At 46.2% G+C, this 13,156-nt stretch overlaps 1 protein-coding gene across 3 annotated transcripts in view; it reads right to left on the bottom strand.

Annotated features, from left to right (window-relative positions):
* The window catches only part of LOC125904945 (SH3 and multiple ankyrin repeat domains protein 2-like), a 465,143-nt gene that overhangs the window by 292,201 nt on the left and 159,786 nt on the right, over positions 1-13,156 (bottom strand). The window contains exon 1 of one of the 3 annotated variants that reach the window (XM_049602662.1): positions 5,540-5,866. The exons of the other annotated variants lie outside the window; for them this stretch is intronic. The gene's annotated coding sequence lies outside the window, so the exon portion shown is untranslated. Of the gene's footprint in view, positions 1-5,539; positions 5,867-13,156 lie in introns of those variants that run through there. 3 annotated transcript variants of the gene reach the window in all.

Genomic DNA, 13,156 nt, shown 5'->3' with positions numbered 1-13,156 from the left:
ACCCTGAACAAAAATTTAAACACAACATTTTTATTTTTGCTCCCATTTTTCACAAGATTGAGTCAAAGATCTGAGAATTTTTATGCACTCAATGGATATATTTCTCTAAAATCCTGGTTGCAAATGAAATAAAATTCATGGTAATGAGCACTTCTCCTTTTCCAAAATAATCCATTCACCAACAGGAGTGGCACATTATTTAACAGCATCATAACTGCACAGGTGTGCCTTGGAATGGTCACAATAAAAGGATACTCTAAAATGTGCGGTTTGATCACACAACACAATGCCACAGATGTCTCAAGTTGTGACGGTGTGTGCCAAAGACACGCTGATGGCAGGAATGCCCACCAGAGCTGTTTCCGGTAATCTGAATGTTCATTTCACTACCATAAGACATCTCCAATGTAGTTTCCCTGAATTTCAAATTTACAGAGTACATCAAGCTGGACTCACAACCACACATGTTGGAAATGATGACAGGTCAAGACTGACAGGTCAAGACCTTGAATGTGGAGGTCCTGAGCTGGTGTGGTTACACGTGGTCTGCAGTTGTGAGGCTGGTTGGATGTTCTGCCAAATGGGAAACAACACTGCAGGCGTCTTATAATAGTGTACTCGTACTCGTCTTCCTCCACTTATCCGGGTCCGGGTCGCGGGGGCAGCAGCCTCAGCAATGAAGCCCAGACAGTCCTCTCCCCAGCCACCTCCGTCAGCTCTTCCGAGGGAACCCCGAGGCATTCCCAGGCCAGCCGGGCGATGTAATCCCTCCAGCATGTCCTGGGGTAGCTCCGAAGTCTCCTCCCGGTTGGACATGCCCGAAACACCTCCCAAGGGAGGCGTCCGGGAGGCATCCTTACCAGATGCCCAAACCACCTCAACTGGCTCCTCTCGATGTGGAGGAGCAGCAGCTCTACTCCGGGTCCCTCCCAGATGTCCGAGCTCCTCATCCTATCTCTAAGGCTGAGCCCAACCACCCTGCGGAGGAAACTCATTTCGGCCGCTTTTACTCGCAATCTCGTTCTTTCGGTCACTACCCAGAGCTCGTGACCATAGGTGAGGGTTGGAACATAGATCGACCAGTAAATTGAGAGCTTCGCTTTCTGGCTAAGCTCCCTTTTCACCACAACGGACCGGTTAAGCGCCCGCATCACTGCTGACGCCGCCCCACTCCGCCTGTCAATCTCCCGCTCCATCCTACCCTCACAAGATCCCGAGATACTTAAACTCCTCCACCCATGGCAGGACCTCCCCCCTGACCTGGAGTGGGCAATCCACCCTTTTCCGTCACGTCACGTCATCCGCAAAAAGCAGGGACGAGATCCTCCCGTCACCGAACCTGACACCCTCCACCACTCGGCTGCACCTAGAAATTCTGTCCATGAAAGTTATGAACAGAACCGGTGACAAAGGGCAGCCCTCACCGGGAACAGGTCCGACTTACTGCCAGCCACGCAGACTCGTGCTCCTTCTGTACAGGGACTGGATGGCCCTTAGCAAAGGGCCACCAACCCCATACTCCCGGAACACCCCCCATAGGATGCCCCTGGGGACACTGTCATAAGCCTTCTCCAAATCCACAAAACACATGTGGACTGGTTGGGCAAACTCACATGCCCCCTCCAGCACCCTGGCGAGGGTAAAGAGCTGGTCCACAGTTCCGCGTCCAGGACGAAAACCACATTGCTCCTCCTTTCTTGAAGATGGGGACCACCACCCCGGTCTGCCACTCCAGAGGCACTGGCCCCGATTTCCACGCAGTGTTGCAGAGGGGTGTCAGCCAGGACAGCCCTACAACATCCAGAGCCTTGAGGTATCCAGGGCGAATTTCATCGACCCCCGGGGCTCCGCCGCCGCGCAGTTCCTTCACTACCTCGGTGACTTCTGCCCCAGAAATTGGACGACCCGCCCCCGGGACCCCCGGCTCTGTTTCCTCACTGGAATACGTGTTGGTGGGATTGAGGAGCTCCTCAAAGTATTCCTTCCACCGCCCGACAATGTCCCCAGTTGACGTCAGCAGCTCCCCGCCCCCACCGTAAACAATGTGAGCAAGTTGCCGCCTTCCCCCCCGAGGCGCCGGATGGTTTGCCAGAACCTCTTTGGAGCCAATCGATAGTCTCTCTCCATGGCCTCACCGAACTCCTCCCACGCCCAAGTTTTTGCCTCTGCGACTGCCGCTGATGCACTCCGCTTGGCCCGCCGGTACCCGTCAGCTGCTTCTGGAGACCCACAGACCAACCATGCCCTGTAGACCTCCTTCTTCAGCCTGACGGCTCGGTTACCGCGGCAACTGGCCCCAGGGGCCTTGCGGCCACAGCTCACATCAGCCGCCTCGACAATGGCAGAGCGGAACAAGGCCCATTCGGACTCAATGTCCCCCTCTGCCCTCGGGACGCGGTCGAAGCTCTCCTGGAGGTGGGAGTTGAAGATCATCTTGACAGGTTCTTCCACCAGGCGTTCCCAGCAGACCCTCACTGCTCATTTGGGCCTGCCAGGTCTGCACGGCGTCCTCCCCTGCCACCTGATCCAACTCACCACCAGGTGGTGATCAGTTGACAGCTCTGCTCCTCTCTTCACCCAAGTGTCCAGAACATATGGTCGCAGGTCAAATGATACGACTACAAAGTCAATCATTGACCTGCGACCTAGGCTGTCCTGGTGCCACGTGCACCGATGGACATCCTTATGCTCGAACATGGTGTTAGTTATGGCCAAACTGCGACCCGCACAGAAGTCCAATAACTGCACACCATTCGGGTTCAGATCGGGCAGACCGTTCCTCCCAGTCACGCCCCTCCAGGTCCTGCTGTCATTGCCCACGTGAGCGCTGAAGTCCCCCAGCAGAACAATGGAATCCCCGGTCGGGGCACTGTCCAGCACCGGGCGGGGCGGGTACTCTGAACTGCTGTTCGGCGCATAAGCGCAGACAAGGACCCGTTCCCCGACCCGAAGGCGTAGGGACGCAACCCTTTCATCCACTGGGGTGAACCCCAACGTACAGGCAGAGAGTCTGGGGGCTATCAGAAAGCCCACCCCGGCCCTCCGCTTCTCACCCGGAGCAACTCCAGCAAAGGAGAGAGTCCAACCCCTCTCAAGGACTTGGGTTCCAGAGCCGGAACTATGTGTCGAGGTGAGGCTGACTATATCTAACCGGTAGCGCCCGACCTCTTCCACAAGCTCCGGCTCCTTCCCCGCCAGAGAGGTGACATTCCATGTCCCAAGAGCCAACTTCGGTAGCCGAGGATTGGACCGCCAAGGCCCCCGCCTTGGTCTGCTGCCCAATCTACACTGCACCGAACCCTTCTGGATCCCTCTGCGGGTGGTGGGCCTGAAGGGGGACAAGCCCATAACCAGTCTGCCATGGGAAACCCTACCAGGGGCGAAATGCCCCCAACAGCACAGCTCCTAGGGTCATTAGGGCACTCAAACTCCTCCACCATGATAAGGTGACGGTTCTCGGAGGAGCTTATGATAGTGTAGTGAAAACTAAATTCATGGCCAACAGCTCTGGTGGAACTTTTCTGCCAATGTCACGTTCCCTCAAAACTTGTGACATCTGTGGCATTATGTTGTGTGATCAAACTGCACATTTTAGAGAGGCCTTTTATTGTGACCATCCAAAGGCACAACTGTGTAGTAATAATGCTGTTTAATCAGCATCCTGATATGCCAGACCTGTCAGGTAATGATAACAATAATAATAATGATAACAATAATAATAATAATATTAAGAAGAAGAAGACATTTTATTTATAAGCGCCTTTCAAGACACCCAAGGACACTTTACAAAACCAGATAAGACAGTCAGTGCAAAATGAATTTACCAATAAGCAATAATTAAGAGCAACAACAACAATAGTTAAATGCAGATAAAAGAACAAATTCATAAAACATTTTGTGAAACACCAGGAAAGGCTATTTTAAAAAGATGAGTTTTCAGATGTGACTTAAAGAAGAAACCAATGTGCAGTGAGACAGACCCTGAGGATTCCACACAACAGGGCCAGCTACACTTAAGGCCCAGTCACCCATTGTACAGAGCCTAGAAGGGGGAGTGAAGGGTAAAGTCTGATTTATGGTTGTTCGTAGACCCTACGCACGTAGCCTGTGCCGTTGTGAGCATTTTTACTTCTGCAGTGGTGTGTCTGTGTCACTCTGCAGTTACACCTCCAACACACTAGTCGGCGGCAGAGGTTTCTGTGAAGCGGTGTTAGGTTTAGATGATTCAAAACACACATTAAACATGGCTTAATAAAGACAATTTGAAAAACAAGTACACAAATTGGCTTCACTACAACTCGCAGCATTCACAGACAAACACTTGTGTTAATTTGGACACATTTTCCCCACAAATACAACTTGCTAACGTTATTAGCACAAGCCTATGGCATTTTACATTGTATAAATTAGCCTAGCAACTAGCGATCTTTTCCTCTTCTCATATAAAGCCAGGGACAATGGCAACATTTAACAAAAGTAACGGCACACAATTTGGCTCCATTGCATCTCACAAAGTTTGCCGACAAAACAACTGTCCCGTACTAAACTCGTTTTTTTTTTTTAAACCAATGCAACATGCTAACCAGCTGGGGTGCCGAAAAGGGGGGGGGGGGGGGGAAGGATTCTAGGGGCCCATGATTAAGAGGGGCCCAAAGAGGCCCCTAATAAAATTATAATACTGACAAAATATAATATGACACTAAGTTATTAACTAACTTATAATCTAACTTAAAATATGTTTTATTTACAATGTACTGGTAACAATTTTTAATGGATCTGTCAGTGAAGTGATGTTGTCATAGTGGCGCACCCCCTTAATGGTACGCTCTTAATTTATTTTCCCATGACGAAGCGGGTTCGAATCCCGTGAAAATATTCTTTTTTATGTTTCACAGGGCTGAACGGTTCTTTAATATGGCACATGTTTATTTAGGCAGGCACCAGAGACGAAACTGTGTAGGCCTATTTAGAAAATTTATTCGAGATAGGAATTAGATTAACAGGAAAAGCAACTTGGCCTCTTCCTGTTTTCAACATTCCGTCATAACAAATGTGATTCAAACTGCGACTGAGTGTCGGTCCGTGACTGGGTTCCTCCAACAAGAGTCCAAAGACGGATCAGGTCGGCTATGTTTTGATATTGTTATGAAAAACTGAATAAAGAGGCCTTCGCGAGGACAGCTACGTGTTCTCTTCCTCGTTGAAAACAGCTGTTGTCACTACGACAACCACAGACGCATTCGGCTGAAGGTCGCCAGTTAACAGGGTCGCGAGTAAATCCGAAACACCAGCGACAGAGAAGTCCGACTCCAGGTCCAGTAATTTCCTCTTTCATTGGTGTCATGACTGCCCAGCAGTGTTGGGTAAGGGTTACTTTAAAGAGAAATTTCGGTTTATTTCAACCCTTAATTGAACGGGCATCCTTTCAAGTGCAAAGTTAGTCCACTAAACAAGCTTTTTCTCCACAAAGACCGCCTCATATCGTTAGGATACATGTCAGAGAACATATAGAAAATGACATGTAAACGTGTTGTCTTACCTTACCGGTGTGGTGCCATGTTTGTTGTTTACCATTTAGCTAAGGCTGCAACTGGTCCCATGCCTTGCAACAGAGGCCTCTTCTGTGGGCACTGGGGTACAGCATTCACAGGTAACGTTACACCACCGATCTCCAGAGCTAAATCCTTCCAGCAGCCATTCCTCCTCTGTCGTCCTCTACCTGTTGTGCCTCTCTCTCTCTCCTCCTCCATTCTTCAATTTCACGAAGCTCTTTGTCAGTGTATTCTGGCTCAATTTTTTTTTTATCCGCTCCTTTGTCTTTGTAAAGTTAACATATCACACCGTCATTTCAAACTCAATACATGTTTCAAATTAAAAGCCCCTTATAACCTCCGCTGAGAGAATTCCTCCATTTTCTAAATAGGCTTTTATTCTGAAACATTTGTCAGAACTTCCTGTGGAAGATAAAGTAGCTTGATAGTTTACTTATGGCGCTTCAAATGTAGCTCCTGCCATCTGCTGATGCTTTTAGGTGACTACAACAACATGTCGGTTGGCACGTGAACAGACACAAATAATAGTAAAAGTGATAAAAATAGGACAAGAATAACCCGATGACATCACACACGCCGTGAAAGACGACCGGGGATAATTGGTGAGTACCAGCGTGTAGTGTGTACCAGGCATAATGCAAGTCCTGAGTCTGAAATAACGTTATGTCTGTCAGCGAGTCCTACGCCAGGGCCACACTGCCTGCGAACCGCAGCGTACCGAAATTCTCGCACGCGCCGGAGAACCTCCGTTTACATCAGACGCACATTTCTCCACGCCATCGACAAGCGATTCTGCTCCCAGCTGTTCTAGCGTGACACACTCAGTTAACATGGGCGCCGAAAGGAAACTGCCTTCACTTCTCGGCGCTTCGAGGCTATTCGCGGCGCATCCGCGGGCGGTGTGGCCCTGGCGCTACTCCACCTGTTTAGACTCCACCATAGACAATGGCAGCATTTCTCCAACCACATAGTGAGCGACAAGCTCCGTGGCTTCTTTCAGACTGATAGGTTTAACGTTATCTCCGTTATTATGCTGCATTCAATTGGTAACCAGAACCGGGATTGACACGGTTTCCGGTCCGGAAAGGTACAAAAGAACACCCATTCTACCTGGAGGTCTCGTCATCAAACTCGGGCAAGGTCCAGGTAGACTGAGTTGGTAGAATTGACGTCACGACGAAAGTTATTTGTCCTCAATTTGTCCTCGTATATGCTGTTTAATTAAGCGTTTGTGTTGTAAAAATCATACAAGTACTTTGCAATGGCATTTCTATTTCCACTGTTGATTTGTGTTGGAAAAAAAGTCTGTGCAAGCCCATTGTAGCCTAAAGTTGTTTGACTTTGCTCAGCAACCATGCAAACAAAAACAAACTTATGGCGCGCCGCCATGTTTTCCGGACTGTTGCAATGAAACGCTTTCAGATCTGACGTGTCATACGGTCATATAAATCCGACAAGGAATGACCAGCCTGGATTGCCAAACGAATGCGGCATTAGAACCAAACGACAGCCGTTGCTGTTTCGGAGCTGAAGGACCAGTGTTCTAAAAGTAACTGATGTCTTGTTTGAAAATGTACTTAAAACCATAGTTGGTAATCCTGTTCAGAAACACTTTTTGTTATACTGGGTGAAATGGTCCTTCCACCCTAACGCTAGGGCCACACCGCCCGCGGAAGCGCCGCGAATAGCCTCGAAGCGCCGAGAAGAGAAGGCAGTTTCTTTTCGGCGCCCATGTTAACCGACTGTGTCGTCCACACTGGCCGCGCCGCGCCGGGAAGCTCCGCGGCAGGCTCACGATTTGCAGCGATCAGTTCGGCGTCTGGTCTATTTTCTGCGCGAGCCGTGAGCGAACATCTGACAAGCCAGGCAGTGAAAAACAAGAGCTGGGAGCAGAATCGCTTGTCGACGGCGTGGAGAAATGCGCGTCTGATGTGAACGGAGGTGCTCCGGCGCGCGAGAGAATTTCGGTGCGCTGCGCTTCCGCGGGCAGTGTGGCCCTGGCGTAAGAGTAGTCAATACATAATGTGTTCAGAAAAAGGAATGAAAAAAATCCGACCTCTGTTGCAGCTGCAGGCCTGTAAAAACTCTGACTAATCCCTGCCATTCGGTGCGAATGAAAAGAACCAATCAGATGCCTTCATGTCTCGTCCTGCCCGAGCCCCCCTCCATCCCTACCTCCCTCCTCCCTGCGTGCACTCCTCACGTGTCACCGTTGCCGGAAATATTCAGCACCCTCCTCAGCAGAAATACTGAGGTAGCAGAAGTTTGCTGCACAATGGCAGAGAAAATGCAGCCAAAAGTACCACTTCCAGTGTTATTTGTAACAGAAGAGAAAGTCAGAGGCAGAAAAGGCTGCGACGAAAAAGGCTTTGGATAAAGTGAGAGGACAAACCAGACATCAACAGCAGTCCAGCTTTTGAACGGTGGAGACAACTGAGGGAGCTGAAGGGCCTGTAAAGTGATGCAGAGGTTGCTGTCTTTTTGTTGGACAGGTAATTATTTGTTTGCTTTGGTGGGATTTGTTATTTTACTCGGCTCTCTTCTGCTCTGCTGACTGCAGGATGCGCGTTCAGACATGTCTGGGCTCGTGTAGCCTCGCGTCACCAGGCTCTTCATATAACATGAAGAGCCTGGTTTTTATTCACTCTGAATTTTGTCTGGATTCTGGTTCCGGTCTAGGGAGCGGATGCGGAATTCACCAAATTCACCAAAGTAAAAATGTTCACCAAAGTAAAACTTTAAATTCTGGCACACCATCGATTTGGGGTGATGAGGGGTGTAAGACAGTCGATTAACTTAATGGCTTGGGGCTTTCCTTGTAACTTATATTCTTTAAATTAAAAGTTTCACTGCATTTTTATTAGCTTGGTGCTTTTATTTTGACGGAAAGGCCCATCCATCAAATTCCAGATCCTGTCTCATCTGGTTCCGGTTCCTTACCAAAACGGCCAATAACGGCCCCAGACTAGGGCTCGTGGCTTTGGACGGAGCACTGACAGGAGGGGGAGCAGGGGGTGGAGCTTAGAGGAGGTGCCACTTTCAAATCTTGCTAGCTCTCCAACATTACCAACTATGGCTTTAAGTATTTGATTACTCAAACAGCAAACTAACGCGTTAAGTTACTCGTTACTGCAAAAAGTAATCAAAGTACTATACCCAACTCTGTTGCCCAGTAGTCCCTGGACAACCGAACTGTGGCGGCACACAGGTATGTGGTGTGTCAGAGGAGAAACGAGCCGTTAACATTTCCACAAACCTCACCGCATTTTAGGGACTGTTCTTTACTTATGGAGGGACTGTCCTTTACTTGTCAGGGGAGGAGGGTGGCTGGTTGATTTTTATTTTATTTCTTTATTTTATTTTGATCCCCCCTATGTTAATCACTTATTGATGCTGTTTTTGAAGTATGAATAAGTCAATAAGTAATTTATTCCATTGAAATATCATTGATGTATTATAGAAAAGTGATTTATGTTTTTATAAATGACAAAAGGCACATCTGCCTCATTTTTGCTGTGGTATTGTGATACCAAAATTGCCGTTTAATGTTTTTTGTTAAAGGTAGAAATATTTAGCAGGTATTTAGAGTAAAACACTTTTTTGGATTATTAATATGACCATACAAAGGGAGGCAGAATTACCAGAAAGTTAACATCAAGTTTTAATCCATCAAATGTTCTGACTGCAAACATTTATTTTTGTACCACACAAGCAGTACACATACATCAGAGCTGAAGATGGAGTCCGGACTCACATGCATGTGCTGTGTGTGTTTGAATTATTGAACTGAGTTTGATTTCCAAGTGGACTGTGTGACTCAATCATGTGATCATGTGGCAGCACTGAGTGCTCAGCGATGAATGTGAAATCAGGAGCATTAGTGCATACATGTGAGAGAGCTTAGTGCACATGTGAACAAACACATCGTCTATACTGGAGTTATAACCACAGAGCTGATTACATCAAAGGGTCATGAGTTCATATCTGGGTCAACACTGTACCTTGAGGATCCAACCCCACTGGCTCACATACACACACACACACACACACACACACACACACACACACAGCCTTTAAACTATGAAGTACTCTTAAGCAGCTGCTAACAGCTGCATGTTTCATTGCTTGTACTAGCCTCAGTAGGATGGAATTTTCCCACACAAATGAAAAGATAAATAAGAGTGTAAGAGGGTAAGAGGACGTACAAATAGAAAATCAAAATGTACAAAATGGGATCGTTCAGAATGAAGGAGGAGAGGGATATCAGGTGGCTTCTAGAGGTAGAGCTCTGTGAAGCAAAATCTCTCTCCCCTATCCTCTGGCCCAGCACATGTTGAGGAAATGCTCTACCTCACTGTACTGTCATGGACATCCAGTGTAAGGCTATCTGGAATGGTTCCAAATCCCCACAGGACACACACATCAAACAAAGAGCTACAGTACAAAGCTGCAAGATGAAACTACTGTACAGACTCAGGCATCACCTCCAGCTGCTCATCCACAGGGAGTTACAGTTAGGCACCACTGGTCTTTGATGATAAACCCTCAGATCCAGACCTTCTGTGGGAATGACAGTAAAGCAGTATCCATTGACAGCAACGTGTGCTAGTGAATGCACGGGGCTGATAGGTAAATAAAAATAATTAATTGCTTTGTTGGAATTAAGAGAGAGTTACCACCTGGTGGTTGTATGCCTCCATGAACTGGTCACGTTGCAGTTACAGTTTACATCATCCACAGCAGTTTTCCCGCCAGCAGCACAGAAGAGCTATAGACCGTTTCATTGCTAGGGCAACATCTTTGGTCCCTGTTTAATTCCTGTCAGCTACAGCATTAACAAACATTCCAACAGGAAATACACTTGGACCCATTTAGAACATCTATGTTTTCAAGTTTGAAAAGGTGTTATCAACACAGTTTTAAGGTGGCCACCCAAGATAAGGTCACAAATTCAGTATCTCACCAAATGTCTCCCCTTTTGTTCCTGAGATATGATGTTGGATAATGGCCAGAAATGTGTTTTGCAGAACATTATGATGTCACAGTAAAGTTGACCTTTGACCCTTAACATTTTAGATATAAAATGTCATCACTTTATTATTATCATATCATATTAGATCTTTATGTGACTTTTTTTTGTCCTAATTACCTTTTTAATTCTTGAGTTATGCCTAACTTTGAGAGGTCACATTGACCCTGACCTTTGATCTTCAACCACAAAATCATGATCAGTTCATTTTTACATCCAAGTGGACATTTGTGCCAAATTTCAGGAAATTCCCTGAAGACCTTCTTGAGATATTGCATTCACAAGAATGAGACAGACCCAAGATCACATTTACCTCAACCTTTGATCACTAAATTCAGTCATTCCTGAGTCAAAGTGAACGTTTGTGCTGTTGGGAACATAAATTCAGGGTGTCAATAATTATCAGTCATCGGTAGGGATGCACCGAATATTCAGTAACCAAATATATTCGTCCGAATATTGCAAAAAAACACACATTCGGTATTCAGTGGAATAAGTTAAAAGCAAGGCCGAATAATAGCGGTGTGTTTTGATAACGCAATCAAACAGCGTGCCGTGACCGGCGGAGTAAAATGTCGGCAGTGTGGCAATCCGCCTGTGACCGCATTCACATTTGCGACTAAAAATAGTTTTGAGCGAGCAAAATAGGCTTAAATCATTCAGTATGCTGTGTGAGCAGCCTACAGATTTCAACCACCAGCAGAAACGAAAGGCGAATCCCATTGATTGTGGGTTGAAAGGGGGTCACAGACACAGACAGTAATGTATTCCTGTCAAATACGGTGGCCATTGGCTTACCGGCGACGGAGGAGTCGGCTCCAATAATATCCTCTTCTTGGCATGTGGACTGCCCAAAAGTACCTGAACAGTCGAGCCAGCCGAACACAGGTATGTGACGTGTCAGAGGAGAAACGAGCCGTTCACAGCCCACAAACCTCACCGCACTTTAGGGACTGTTCTTTACTTATGAAGGGACTTGTCAGGGGAGGAGGGTGGCTGTTTGATTCTTACTTTATTTATTTATTTTATTTTGATTCCTCCTATGTTCATCACTGATTGATGCTGTTTTTGAAGTATGAATAAGTCAATAAGTAATTTATTCCATTGAAATATCATTGATGTATTATAGAAAAGTGATTTATCTTTTTATAAATAACAAAAAGCACATCTGCCTCATTTTCGCTGTGGTATCCTGATACTACTCAGAACCATGATATTTTCATTGGTATCGCAGAGTGGGTCCCAATTTTGGTACCGTGACAACGCTAATCTGGAGGGGGTTCATCTGCAAAAACTAATGAAAAACTAAACAACAATATTCGGCATTCGGTACTCGGTATTCGGCCAAGCATTTAATATTATTTGGCTTCGGCCTCGGCCACAAATTTTCATTTCGGTGCATCCCTAGTCATCAGTTATGTTGGGGACAACAATATTAGGCCTCACCAAGGGGACACCATTAAAGTTGTAAACTGGCTATTGGAAATAATTATTATAATATTATAATTATTAATAATTAATAATTATGTTAAATAATGTGACTTAATTAACATTAAATCACCTCGTGAGGCACCATTCCCAGAAAGGGAAAATGATGGTAAAGATATCAGTCTCATAAAATACGCAAAACTATTAATTTGGAGTTTTATTAATGACAATAACCAAAATTAACAGTAAAGCCTGAAGGATTTCTGAGTTCTTGACGCAGCGGAGGTTAACTATTCATTCACTCTTGTGCAACATTAAACAGACAGCAGGTATGATTCCAAAGAATTATATTTATTCACAAAGTTAGCAAAGCAAAACCAAAACACACAAATTCTACTACCTATACAAGCTTGGTGTGTATATGTGTGTGTACGTGCGTGCGTGCGTGCGTGCGTGTGTGCGTGCGTGCATGCGTGTGTGTGTGTGTGTGTGTGAGAGAGAGAGAGAGAGAGAGAGAGAGAGAGAAAGACAAAGGCGGGTGTGGTGATCAAAGAGACGTTTGGCCTACAAAACAAAATGGCTGACAAAAGAGAACTACAAGATGGCCAAATCAAAGTTGGCTTCAGATCGTGGAGGTGTTTGTCTGACCATGTGGTCAGGACAAAGTCAAAGGAAAAGAAGCGGGAACTTTGAGATGCCTATTTGGGTGTAGCTCTGTTGAAAGCCTATTTGTTGATGAGTCTATGTCAATGTGATACTGAACATCTGTCTGGATTAGTGCAGAGATTGTTTAGTTGTGTGCAAGAATCTGTTTGTTAACAGTATTAGCACTTAGCTTTGGCGAAGCCATCTAACCAGTTACCTAACTGCAAACACAACAATAACTCAATGACAGCATTAAATCACATATAACAAGTTAAACAGTCTTGCTTAGCCTGTAAAGCTGCGATAAAGCTATGCCCAGTTGTTATGTTACTGATCCTTGCGTGGATGGAAGAAAGAGTGACTTGGTGGTGTGCTGCTTTGTTAGCCGGCGGAAGAAGGCTGGAAAGAGCTGTGGTTCCATATGCCGTCTTTGGTGTGTCCTTTGTTCCAAAGGTGGAACTCTGAAGAAGCTGGTCGCTCGAGGTCTTTACAGAGTTAGATG

Source organism: Epinephelus fuscoguttatus, linkage group LG2 (assembly GCF_011397635.1).
Source record: "Epinephelus fuscoguttatus linkage group LG2, E.fuscoguttatus.final_Chr_v1".
In the NCBI taxonomy this organism is placed as follows: domain Eukaryota; kingdom Metazoa; phylum Chordata; class Actinopteri; order Perciformes; family Serranidae; genus Epinephelus; species Epinephelus fuscoguttatus.
This window is presented reverse-complemented; position numbering and strand designations above follow the sequence as displayed.